This window comes from Protopterus annectens, chromosome 10.part0 (genome assembly GCF_019279795.1).
Source record: "Protopterus annectens isolate FY-2018-M chromosome 10.part0, PAN1.0, whole genome shotgun sequence".
NCBI classification, from domain to species: domain Eukaryota; kingdom Metazoa; phylum Chordata; order Ceratodontiformes; family Protopteridae; genus Protopterus; species Protopterus annectens.
In genome coordinates this window covers 1128714110-1128727823 of record NC_056744.1, presented here as the reverse complement: position 1 = coordinate 1128727823, position 13714 = coordinate 1128714110, and the positions used below count along the sequence as shown (strand labels likewise).

The 13714-nt window shown below is 41.1% G+C and overlaps 1 protein-coding gene and 1 non-coding gene across 2 annotated transcripts in view; one reads left to right on the top strand and one right to left on the bottom strand.

Annotated features, from left to right (window-relative positions):
- Nucleotides 1-13714, bottom strand: part of LOC122814248 (adenylate kinase isoenzyme 5-like) — a 2798058-nt gene that overhangs the window by 2254656 nt on the left and 529688 nt on the right. The window lies entirely within an intron of this gene.
- Nucleotides 10503-10608, top strand: LOC122814655. The gene has a single exon (XR_006366862.1). It is a non-coding gene; the product is annotated as a U6 spliceosomal RNA (small nuclear RNA).

Sequence of the window (13714 nt, the reverse complement as noted above, 5' to 3'; positions counted from 1 at the left end):
GGTGGTAAGACTAACTGGGCACTAATTACATGGCTCCTTCAAAAGTCATCCTTTGTGGAAATAACGTAAAATGACTACCCTTTCACTGTCTGGCTTTCTGGTACCAGTTCATTCTCCAAGCTTCTGACTGTGGTTCACTTAACACATCTGAAAAATGCTCATAGAAGGCTATCAGATCCTCAATATAAGGCTGACTGCTACAGAATTGTTCCTTATCCATGGAATTAGCCGCAGGCAGACATCCATCCTTCCGGCCTGACCTCACAACTTTCAGATGTTCTTATGGGGGAGTTGAACTCCTGCCACTTTGCAGGATGTAGCATAAGGTTCGGCTAAAAGGGAGAACAGCCTACACTACCTTCAGCCTTTTTTCTGCAAGAATCATTAGCCTTCAGTTTTTTAATCTGTCTCTATCCATCAGTCCCATCCATGTGACTTTGCCAGAATGACAAGTTCCCAGTCTGTGAACTTTTTTATATCTCTGGTTTGTACTGATCAGTAATTCTGTGTTAGTGACATTTAACTCAGTCTTGTCTATTTTTACAGAGATTGTTTCTGAGGTCCATGACATTCCCAGAACAGGTCACTAATAAGTATACCTGTTGAAGAAAATTCTAAGGATTGTCATTTGTAGTACCTGTTTTGCCTGTTGATGGTGGTGGTGAGGATTTATCTAGTTTCTGAGCACTATGCAACTTAAAAAAGACTCTACTCTGAAGGGCTCATAAACTTTAGAATTTCTTAGAACAAAAAATGTTTTTTGACTCTGGTAGAGCCACCCGCCCCTCTTGCAGCCAGAGATCCATCAACTAGAACCCAAACAACTAGAAGATTCCACTGAAAACTAGTGCACATTCAAAAAGATGGTGAACGAAATAAATTAGCGATAAAAGAACCAATGAGCAAAGAGTATGGGGCTGCAGTGAAGTCATCAGTTTTGCAGAGCCTAAGATGATTGGCCTCGATGAGGCATCACTTCATCTGATCATGATCCTACTTCCTCCTGCAATTACATCTTCATTGGGTTTAGCCCTTTTAGTAGCAGACAGAATTATATTATCTTTTAACTTTAGGCAGAGCTTCATAAGAATCACTGCAATGCCCAGACTGGAAGCCATTTCTGAGGTATCATTACCATCTCTTCACAGTCCCAGTTTACATTTCTCTCATCAGTATATCTCTTCCATTTAAGTGCACATGGCACCATACATCCCAGCAAGGCTACCTTTAACTGAATATATATATGACCAGCAGATAGGCATCCCATTTTGTCACCCAAGGAATGGACATCCAAAGAATGGATATCAATTTTGTTGATACCCACTCTAGCCTGTGCCTAACTGGATTACTGGAGAATCACAAATGGGTACATGGCTGATTGGAACAGGATAAACCCTTGAATGTCTTAGATTTCAACCTCTGGAATGGCTATACCATCTGTAAGAAAGAGGGATTTCCCCTTATCAAAACATTGGACCTATGAACCGCATCACTATGGATTCTGAGGTAGATGAGAAGCATTTAGTCCAGTTGTCACACTATTTGGCTATGATATTGATGATGATGGTCCCTAAGAAACCAGACTGGTTCAAGTATCCTGTAGCTACTTGTATAAAAGAACCCAATAGTGGACCTCACAATAAATTTCCTAAATGCAGCTAGGGAGGTATACGCAGTGTACAGGTCACAAGTCTGTGTTCAGTAGGTTAAATCTTTTTCATCCATTTCAGAATCCAGAATGACCTGATTAATAGGTTCATGGGTTTAGTGATGGGGTAGGAGAATCCTTTTCGTAATGGAAGGACCGGTGACAGTGACAAGAAGATAAGAGGTGTTGGACCAGTTGGGTAAAAAAGTATATCCTGCACTCTATTAGAACCAGTCACTGCAAGATATACAAGATAAAACACCAGAGTAACATTCATAAATAAACTGAAGACATGGCTACCATGGCGACTGATAAGGCCCTTAGAGACAGAATTAGCCAGCTGATTCAAAATGCTTCTAAGGTGAAGAAGCATGCAAATGAATGTAGATATGATGTCACTGAGAGCAGGAGTGTGTGTGGGGGGCTTAAAGGGACACTATCTCAACTGAAATTTCAGCTACCTGCTTCGGACCGAGATCTAAACATTGCCAATTGCCCTCCCACTTTGTGACATCACTTTTGATGTGCTGGACAAGCCCACCCACGTTATCAGGTTTCTTTAAAAGTTTTCTTTATTCCCTGTCCCAGGTATGCTTTTGTCCGGTAGAATGAAAACTTCTGCTATGTGGTTCCGTGCAGGGTTGCAATCACTGTTATATCCTGCATAGCGTCTTTTCCAGACTGAAAGTAACACTTTTAATTATTTACAAATGTAATGTAATTTCAGTTGTTTAAAATATGTGCTGTTGCAGTAGTGTATACTTTAGAAAGGGCAACGGGCAAGAGAGGGAGATACCATTGGAATGTAATGCAGTTTCGTTACTGATGTTGTGTTTACTATTTTTAAGTTAATAGTTCAGTTGATCTTCACTTCAAAAGTACTTTCCTGCTCATTTAATTTTACAAAGTGGTAAGGTGTAGCTATTGCATACTAGAATTTACAGTCTGTGCCGATGTCTAAATGCCGCTTTATAAATGCGGTATGCCACTTTGTAAATGCCGGTTTGTAAGTGGCAGTATATAATGAAATAACTGAACTTGCAATTGCAATAATTTTTTAAACATTTTGTGCATAGTAAATCTAGTAGTTCTTTGCAGCTTGCTCAGACAGTAAGGTTAATTTTTCATCACTGTTATACTGATCGCTAAGTTCTTTGTAATTCATTGTCTGTACTGCAGGAAGTAACAATTTCTGCAACGTGCCAGTATATGCCCCCTCTTGATTTTGCATGTGTTTTTTGCTGTCATATTCTGCAGAGTACATGAGAGAATGCTGGATTACCAGTCCCATCCAGGGAAAAATTACACTAATATAATTTTGCTGCTGTTGTGTATTTTTTTTTCCATTCTGTAAATTGCTTTGTAAGGTGAAATACTCTGGTCAATGATAAGGATCAGAGAGTACTGCCTCCATTGGTGTTCTCTGCCTACATGCTATATTTATCAGATCTAGTCATTTTGGGTTTCTTTTAAGTTGCTTTGGCTATTGTCAGTGAAGAGTATGTTGTGCACAAGTAAAAAAAAAAAAAAAAAAAAAAAAAACAGTAAAGAAAACATTATGTGAACCCGGACATGGTCTCCACAAATGCAATAATAATGCAGTTAAATTCAATAGTAATTGTTTTTAGCTTATCTTTAGCTTATCTTTTCATGATTAGCTATTTCCACTAGGTTATTTATTTTTATTTTTTTTTTATTTTATTTTTTTCCAGGAGAGAATGGCATTTATCCAGTTTGGCACAGGATAACTTCCCCTACCATTTTTGATACGTGCCATGGGATATTTTATATCCACCTGATACAACCAACTCAAGCAGGTATGACCTTGGTCTAACATGTCATCGGAAGGATGACACACTCAGTGGTTCAACCCCCTCCCCCTTTTTTTCAGGGGGAGAATGACATTTATCCAGTTTGGCACAAGATAACTTCCCCTACCTTTTTTGATGCGTGCCATGAGATATTTTATATCCACCTGATACAACCAACTCAAGCAGGTATGACCTTGGTCTAACATGTCATCAGAAGGATGGCACACTCAGTAGTGCAACCCCCCCCCCTTTTTCAGGGGGAGAATGACATTTATCCAGTTTGGCACAGGATAACTTCCCCTACCTTTTTTGATATGTTCCATGGGATATTTTATATCCACCTGATACAACCAACTCAAGCAGATATGGCCTTAGTCTAACATGTCATCTGAAGGATGGCACATTCAAGAGTGCACCCCCCCCCCCAAACCAGTGCTGCATTGCATGGCATGGGAATAGATCCCACAGCCTTCTGGTCTTCCTTCCAGAACCAAAGGTGCAGATGCTACTTCCTGTGCCACTGACCACTTGTATTCATCGTGACTAAATGCACCAACTCTTTTCTTCAGATTTACTTTCCATGAATTAGCTGCTTGCAATGATATACACTCAAGTTAAAAAAAATGATCATACAAAACACACTGGTCTTGGGCAGCCCCCATGAAATCAGTTTGAAAGAGACCCATTCATGCAGCATATATCACTTGACTGACTGAATGACCCTACCTACTGGCTTTTGTCCTTGAATCACATATCTGAGGCTGTAATTGTTGTGGATGTATGCATGATTGTGCATCTCTTTTCTGATATGTGCTAGCAGTAACCATGCCCCTGCCCAAATACCAGCCATATGCATTACTTTAGAAAAGACATTTCTTCAGGATAATACTATACAAGGCACTTGGACACATAAGGACACACACAACACTAAAAATTTTCCCCTTGCACAGCCCTTATTCTAACCCTAACAAGCAAACACGCACATAGACACACCAACCCCCAAAACTAACCCATTTAGCTACATAAAACACATTTGTAGCTGCTTTCCACTCAAAATCACACATGCACAACATAAACCATCCCCTTAGCTAGTAACACTAACCAGCAAACACATTCCTACCCCAAAACCGATCCACTTGCCTGTTTTGGAAAAAAAGATATCTTCTCAGCAACACTCACATTTGGAAAACTGCATGTTCAGTAAAAACACTAAGCAATTCACTTTGTCAAGCAAAGAACATTTGCCCATGAGAACTGCAAACATGTTTAGGCACCCTTTTGTACCTGGTAGACTAAATGCTAATAGACTGGAAATGTGTAGCAGTGGATTGCCGTGCTAGCAATCATCCAGACACACATCTTCATGCATTTCACAATATTTCTACTTCTGCATTACAGAGCTATATTTTATTTATGTATTTATTTCACATTTGTTAACTGGGTTAGTCCAACTGAGTTTGCAAACAAACCCATTTTCAGTGGAGACCCGAGGGGAAAAGCCCCAGAAAACATAAGTAAAGATAAAGTGACAATATACAAATAACAATCACAATACAAAATAATTGTAAAACAGAAAAGGTTATTAACTATTTGCATTGCATTGATAGTAAGCAACCCATTTTCAGTGGAGACCCAAGGGGAAAGAGCCCCAAGCAAACATAAGCAAAGATAAACCAACAGCACAAAAAATAAGTGCAAATACGAAATTATAAAGAGAAAAACAAAAGAAAAAATGATGAACATTAAGAGTTGCACTGATAGCAGAGGTCTAAAATTTGCTACATATGAGAGTAAAAACAAAAGGATAATAGTTCAAAAAAGGACAATGTCTAGACATTGATAGGAAGTGGGGGAAAAAGAATATTGTGGGGAATGAGAGGGGGAGAGAAGGAGGGGGCTATGGTCAAGCTATAGTAGTAGAGCTGAGGGTTTAGGAGGTTAGTTTAAGCAGAAGTTAGATATAGGTTCATAGGTTCATAGGTTCATACTAGGCTATCTGCCCTAGGGCATTTATAAGCCTAGCCAGAGTGTGTTTGGCTTTCGCCACCCATTTTAAATTAATTTTGCTATGCCCTTTTTCGAGGTTAGTATACTGTGCCTCTGTCTAACAGTGACACAGAAGTGATACCCGGGGTAAACCTACTTTCTCCCATCCACTCATCAAGATTCCTATTGAAGAGAGTCAATGAGGGACTCTGTCTAACCTGGACTGGGATTTTATTCCAGAGTGAAGGGAGCCTCTGGGTTATGAATCTGTCCCTCCAGCATGTCCTATTTATTTCAGTGCTGAGGTTCAAGCCTCTCGAGCGCATAGCTCGATGGGATTTGGATTTTCTGAGGTGCAGCATGTCCATTAATTCTGGGTTGGACATGGCTTTATACGTCAGGCACAGATTGCCTCTGAGCAGGCGGTATGCCACTGATTAGAGCTGGAGTTTCTTTAACCGGGCAGCATATGGCATCTGTTTGAGCCCTTTGATCCTCTTGGTGAGGTACTTTTGGGGTCTTTCCAGTTGCTGCAGGTGTCTGGTAAAGTACATCCCAAAAGGGGCATTGTACTCAATTATGGGCCTGATGAGGGATGAGTAAAGAGGCACGATGACCTCCCCTGATCTAGATGTGAATCCCTTCATGATTAGGTGGGCTATATAAAATGTTTTTCTAACCACTTTGGCCACGTGGTTGTCAAATGAGAGATTGCTATCAACTTGGGTCCCCAGGTCCCTAATTACTTCTTCCATACTTAATGGATTACCACTTATGTGGTAATTTGTGGGCACTTTGTTTTTGCCAAAGGGGATGACTATACACTTTTTGGCGTTAAGCTTGAGGCCATGGCTCTGGCACCAGTTGTCTGTTTCTATGAGGCCCTTTTGGAGGATGCTTGTGTCGGCTGGAGAGTCGATTATGGCACCCAGTTTGCAGTCATCTACAAACTTGGTCAGCCACAGTCCTTCCGTGTTGGCCTGTACCTCTGAGAAATATATACCGAACAAGAGAGGTCCCAGGACTGAGCCTTGTGGGACACCACTTGTAACTGGTTTGGAGTCTGACATGGCTCCAGCAATTCTAACCATGTGGGTTCTGTCCTTGAGCCAGTTTGCAACCCATCTAGTGACATAGGGGTTTATATTTAAGCTGGTGAGCTTATCTATAATGCCTGAGTGGGGTATTGTATCGAAGGCTTTTGTGAGGTACAGGTAGGCTGTATGGACCACCTTCCCCTCGTCAATGGCCTTGGTGACTGTTTCAAAGAAATTGACTAGGTTTAAGAGGCAGGATCTGCCTTTAACAAAGCCAAACTGGGTAGGCTCCAGTGTCTGTAGGTCCCAAATATCTTTATTTATAAGGTCCATGATGATCCTTTCCATAGCTTTGCAGACCAAGCTAGTCAGGCTTATGGGGCGATAGTTTCCAGGATCCATTGAGGCACCACCTTTGTGGAGAAGGACCACAATTGCTGTACGCCACTCTTTGGGTACATATCCTGTAGTAAGGCTGAGATTGAACAGTAGTTTTATGTTTGGGTTTAGCTCTTCTTGGAGTTCATGTAGGACGCAGCCCGGGACACCGTCTGGTCCCATTGATGCTGTGTTTTTTGCTTTGGAGAGGGCGGCTCTTACCTGAGCATCTGAGATGTCAGGGGGGCAGCACTCTGCTGGGATAGATATTTGCTCTTTTGGTGGGGGGGGGGGGGTTTGCGCTGAACCTGTCAGCTAGGATGTTGGCAATGTCTGTGGGTTCGGTGTATTTTTTGTCATTTTGGACTAACTCTGAGCATATCTGGGAATTCCCACCCAGGTTGCTAACATAACTAAAGAAAGCCTTGTGATTATCCTTAGTGTCCTGTGCAATTTTTCTCTCAAAGCTGGCCTTAGACGATTTTATGAGTGCCCGTAGTTTTTTGCTAATACTGATCAGAGATGCCTTCCCTTTTTGTGATTTTGCTCTATCATGTAGTAGCTTCCTCCTTCTATTGTATAGTTTGTTTATGGCTGGGGTCCACCAGACAGGACGCCTGCCTTTGGAGGATTGGGTCTTGGTTTTATTTGGGATTGCATGATCCATGCATTCCTGAAGGTGTTCATAGAATGCATTTATAAAGGATTCTGCGGTCTGGGCCGTATTTTCCACAGGCCCGGGGGCTTTGAAGGATTCCACCTCGGTTTTGAGGAATGTGAAATTTGCTTTAGAGAAGTTTTTCACTGTGGTTTTCTGGGCAGGGAGTGGGGTCGGGATGTGAATATCCAGTGAGATTAGTTTATGGTCTGATCTTACCAGTGAGGGATACACTTCTGGTCTGGAGCATAGAGTCCCCATGTTGGTGATGATCAGGTCCAGTATGTTTTCCCCTCTTGTGGGAGTGGTAACAAGTTGTTCCATAGCATTTGAGTTTATAAATTCTAGGAACCGTTGGGCTAGGGTGTTGGAGCTAGAGTAATTCTCCCAGTCTATGTTTGGGTAGTTGAAGTCGCCCAATATAATGGTGTTTGAAGAGACCTTGATATTTTACAGTGTTCTCAGGAAGGCTGAGTGGAGTTCCTGGGTTTGGGAGGGTGGTCTGTAGCAGGCTATAAACTGGAAGGCAGTTTTACCCACTGTTAGTTGCACATGGATAGTCTCTGATGCTTCGTGCTGTGCCACCGAACTGGAGGTGTGGGTATCTTTGACGAATATTGATACTCCCCCTCCTTTTGTGGTTCGGTCCAAGTTTTGGGGCCAAAAAGCATGGTATGAGGTATAACCTGGTAGTGCTGCAGTGCTCTTGGGAACCTGGAACCAGGTTTCTGTTACTGCACAGATATCGATGTTCTCCATGCTAAGGAGAGTTTTGAGTGCATGCATCTTGAGGTTTAGACTTCTGGCATTGAGTAGCACTACTCTTAGTTTCTTATCCCTTGTGATACCTATGGAGGTGGGTTTGTCTTTTGAGCCTTGCCTAAAAAAGGCACTATGGGGGTAGCAAGAGCCTTTGCCAATATCCGAAAGCCTAGGGGTGATAGGTGCAAGCCATCCCTAGTGAAGCATCGTGGCTTGTCGAGCATGTCATCCCAGGCTGACAGGCATTGGATCCCCTTTGAATGACATCGATACTTAAGCCAATTGTTGAAATTGATCTTCTTATCTTCATATTGTGGCATCATTCTTGGTGAGGGTAAGATGCTACTCAAGGTCAGGGTCATACCGACCTGGGCTACATGCTCAGAGAGCTCCTCTATGTCTCTTCATGTAGTCCAGGGAGGTACATCTCAGGCCATTCACACCAGCATGGACAATGACTGAGTCATATTTGTACTTGCCTTGGCGTGACCTGAGTGCTTGTGTTATGTGGCGGATCCTAGCGCCTAACAGGCAGCTCACCGTGACCTTCTCCTTGTTCAGCCTGGTGAATGGGACGTCAGTGTGCCTGACGATAGAGTCACCTATTGCAAGTGTATCAGGTGTGTTGTTTAGCCTTAAGGGCTGTGACTGTTCGGCACACTGGCTTTGTGAGCTATGTGTTGCACGTGTTTTGTTTTGGGGTAGTGGTTGCTTGGGTATCTGCTTTGGTGGTCTCTGCTGCTTAGGCAGATTTTTATTTAGAGCCTCTGAGTATGTTTTTGTGTGTTTATGTGTTTGGTTTGCTGTCGTGGTAGGTCTATGTGAGACTGGAATTGTAGTGAGTGTGGTTTCCTTTTCCTCCTGACTGGTTACGCCAGTACTGAGTTGAGAGAGCTTTGCCTCCAGTTTGGCTATATGGTTGCATCTCTCACATGTGTTGGAATTTGTTGGGAGGAGGAGAGGGTTGTCTGTGTACATGAGGCAGTTGTAACATTGCCTCAAGATTCCCAGATTCACCAGTTGGACCGGAGAGGAGAGTGACAACTGACCTTTGGACATGCTAGAATAGTATTGGGAATTCCTTTATAATTGAAAAAAGGGCCAATGGGGAACAAGGTACTCAAGGGGAGTTTGTGAGGGTGTAGTGCTTTTAATTTTTTAGTGCTGACTTATATAATTGCTTTAGTGAGCAAGTGCCAGGTAACTTAAATGCAATATGCTACAGGTAACTTAAATGCAAAAAACGACAAACAGTAACTTTCATTCAAGTGAAACAAGGAAATAAGTATAGTAAGCAATGCAGAAATCAACAGGGATCCACAGAAGTGCTGAAAAGCCGTGTTTTAGGTGGAATTAGCATTTCAGGGAAATAACAAGCAAATAAACAACAAGCATACAAACAAAGCTAGATTCAGCAAGCCTGGATCTAGTCTATGCTACAGCAAACAAGGTGTACCAATTTCAGTAAGAAGCAGTTCAAATATGCAGGCACTATAAGCCTTTAACCAGAAATTCCCAGCTCAGAAGGGCAGAGTCCAGCCTCTCCTCCCACAAGAGTGCAGACCACGAACCCTCTTAATGTAAAATAACTGGCCTGAAGCCCAAGTGCTTAAACTAGAATTAATACACTTTTAGAATAACAGACACTGAGCCCTCAATCAGCAGTTCCCAACTTAGAAGGATGTAAGCTACCTGTTCTGCCACTACAGTGCAGACCACAAACCTTCTTAATGTAAAACAACTGGTCTGAAGCCCAAGTGCTTAAATTAAAAGGCTTAGAATGAGTTACACCAAGCAGTAATAAATACAACTGAGTACTTTTAAGATGGAGCAAAAGCAAAATAAAGTAGGAAGAAACACAAATACAGTGAAAGCAGATACATTTTTTTTTTGTAACTAAACACCATTTTGTGTTACTAAATTTAGCAAAGTGAGCCTTCCGCTATGTGGCAATGGAACCATTTTTTAAAGTTTTGTGATTTAAGCAAAAGTTGTTCATCCAAATTATTTATAGCTATGTAACCACAAAAAAAAAAAACAAAACAAAAAACATAAACACGTGTATAATACATAACAGAGACATGCATTTTAGAACTGGGGGTTGGCATAATGGTTAAGGTGTTTACTTCACAGGCAACAGGTACATGGTTTGATCCTTACAAAGGAATATTAGGTAGACTTAAAAATGGTGCTACAATGACAGCTTGCCAATAATTGTTATTATGCTTTCTTTGGCAGCACATGAACTAAAATGAGAATGAGACAGAGAATATTAGCATGGCCCAGAGCAAGGATGACATGCAAATTAAAGAAGCATTCCATGTTTTGGCTTCCTACCCATGTGTAACAGAGTTCCTCCTTAACCCATTTCTAAGTGTAACTTTGACAAATAGTTGTGGAACAGGAATTTCATCCCTGGTTTGGCATCTATGTCTCTAATGGACACAGGCACCTGCAAATGGTTCATCTTCCTGGCCCCTACTTGTAAATGTTTCATCTCAGAAGGCCCTGCATACAGTTATGAAGGCTACCAGCAATTGTCAGAAATTTGGGATGCAGTCCTAGGCTTGAAAAGGCTGTTGTGGCCATTAGCCTAGTACATACCTAAGAACCTATATGCATGCACAGATATGTGCATGTGTGTGTGTGTTTATCTATCATTTGTTGATCTCATTAGGCCAGTGAACTATTTTTATGTGTGACTCAAGGTTTTATTCATACTGACTAGTATAAAATTGGCCAGAGCAGCTGTGGAAATCCCCTACACTTTTGAGTAAGCCCAATGGGGTCTTTTACATCTACCAGTGCAACAACTGACTCGGGCAAATGAGATCTTGACTTACTATCTCATACAAAGCATGACACACTCAGAACTGCATCACCCCCTTTACCTTATGCTACACTGAGGTGTCAGGAATGTAAAATCAATCCAAGCACCTGAATTAGAAGTAGAACCCACTGCTTTCTGATCTGCCAGGATCAAAGATGAATATGTTGCCTGTTGAGCCACTGACACAGGCACCCAATGTGCATGTATATTATATATGGAATATACACACTCTTTTACTCACACCATATATCTATCTCTCTCACTATTTATGTATACGTATCTATATTTATTTATATCTATAAATATATGTATGCATACATAGACAGATATATATATATATATATATATATATATATATATATATATATATATATATATATAGATATATATATATACATGCAGAGATAAATATAAAATCATCAACCCCCATTTCCCATTTACTACATGGGGTTGAGGCATTGTATCAACTGTAAGCACCTCTTTCAAGTCAATGCCACTCTCAGACTTTCTTTGACAGTCACAGCTGATTGTCACAATCAATATCTTTGCTGAAAGTCTTTATTTCCTTTTGCTTCCTCCTTGAATCTGTAAATCTTCTTCACTAAATCATTTCTACCTTCTTGCCCATATATTTCAACCACTGTAATTTATTCTCTTGACCTTCTCTGCAATTCAAGCTATTTTTGACTTCTGCTCTGATTTTCTCATTTCTCTCTGTCCCATTTTGACTTCTGCTCTGATAGTCTCATTTTTGTCCCATAGTTTGCACAACACTACCCATCCTAGGTACTTCATCCTCATCTCCTCTACCTTCCTCAACTACTCTGCCTTCACTCTACAAGTTTCAATACCGTTCAGAAGTAACAGTTACACCACTATTTTGTGCACCATATTTTCAGCGTCTTGGTCATTGTTTTATCACATTACTCTTGACAATTTGTACCATTTGGCAGCAGCCCCTCCGATTCTAGCTTTGACTGTCTCATTCAGACATCCCTTCTCCTCGGCCACCTCTCCCAGGTACTTGATTCTGCTAGCCTGTTCCAAATTTTATTTATTTATTTATTTTTTTTATTTTACATTTGTTGACCGGGATAGTCTGACTGGATGCATGTCCATTTTCAGTGGAGGCCCGGGGAGAAAAGCTCCAAGGATAAGCAGATACAGCATTACATAATACCAGCATTACATATTACAAACAGACTATTTACAGAGATTACATAAGTAAGAAAGTTAAACATGTTCCACAGGTTAGAGTTAATCCTGAGCGCAAGTCAGGATTAAATTAAATTACTCAGTAAGCTGGTTAACAGATTTATACACATTCTAGAGAGAGTTGGCCAGGCTTGATACATTGACATAGCCAGTTAAGTGACAAATGTTGTTTGATTCTAATTTTAAATTGACCTAAGGTGGAAAGTAAGGTAATATCAGCTGGAAGAGAGTTCCAGGATCTACTTACAGAGTTTGCAAAGAGAGAGTCACCGGCTGTGTTATTAATTTTGCTAGTTTGAATTAGTAGTTTGTTAGAGGATCGAAGCAGTCTGGGATTGTTATAGGGGGGTGATAATATTTTTAAGTGCAGGAGTATTGTCTGGATTATAGAGGATTTTATAGGCCATAATCAGTTGGTTATACTGGATTAGGCTGGGTAGTTCAAGCCACCCAAGCGGATTTAAATTGATGCAATGATGAGTCCTAAAAGGTAGCCCTGCCATGCTGAGTGTCTGCCATAAGGTGATTCTTGAAATGCATTTATACCTCCACCTAGGAGGGCAAAGTTTGCCTTGGTGAAGGTTTTTAGTTTGATTTCACATTTTGTAAGTTCTGTTAGTCTCAGTTTGAAGGTGACTGATTTGTGGTCAGTTTTAACTAATGAGGGGTCAGCAGTTGCAGCAGTGTACCTGTTTGGCATGTTGGTGAGGACCAGATCTAGAATGTTTGTTCCTCTTGTCGGGGTATGGACAATTTGCTCAAGGGCATTTGAATTCACAAAGTCAAGGAACTTTTGTGCTAGGGAGTTTAGGCTAATGTAGGTTTCCCAGTTGATGGTAGGATAACTGAAATCCCCCATAACCAGCATGTTTGGTAAAAATTTGGATTGCCTTCAGTTTGGTTAAGTAAGCTGTGTGGGTGTCGTGACCCATGGAGCGGGGGTCTATAACTAGCTAGGACTTGAATGGGGGTCTTGCCCATTGTAACCTGGACCTGGAGTAACTCCATGGAGTTGTCCAGTCTAACTAAACGTGATGTGAATTTATCCCTAATTTAGATTGAAACACTGCCTCCTTTGATTTTCACACATTCCTTTTGTGGTCTAAAGGTGTGGAAGTTATTGTAGCCTTGCAGGGCCAGGGTACTGTCTGAAGCTTTAAACCAGGTTTCTGTGACTGCACAGACATCTACATCTTCTAGTGATAGAAGTGCTTCCAGGGAGTGCAGTTTTTGGTTTGAGTTCCTAGCATTTAGCAGCATGACCCTTACTTTGTTCCGATTGGTTAAATTTATGTTGGTAATATTGTTTTTCTTTTCAGACCTTGCCTAAAAAAGTCACAATGGGGGAAGCAAGAGCTTTTGCCGGGCGATTGAATTAAACGGGTCTAT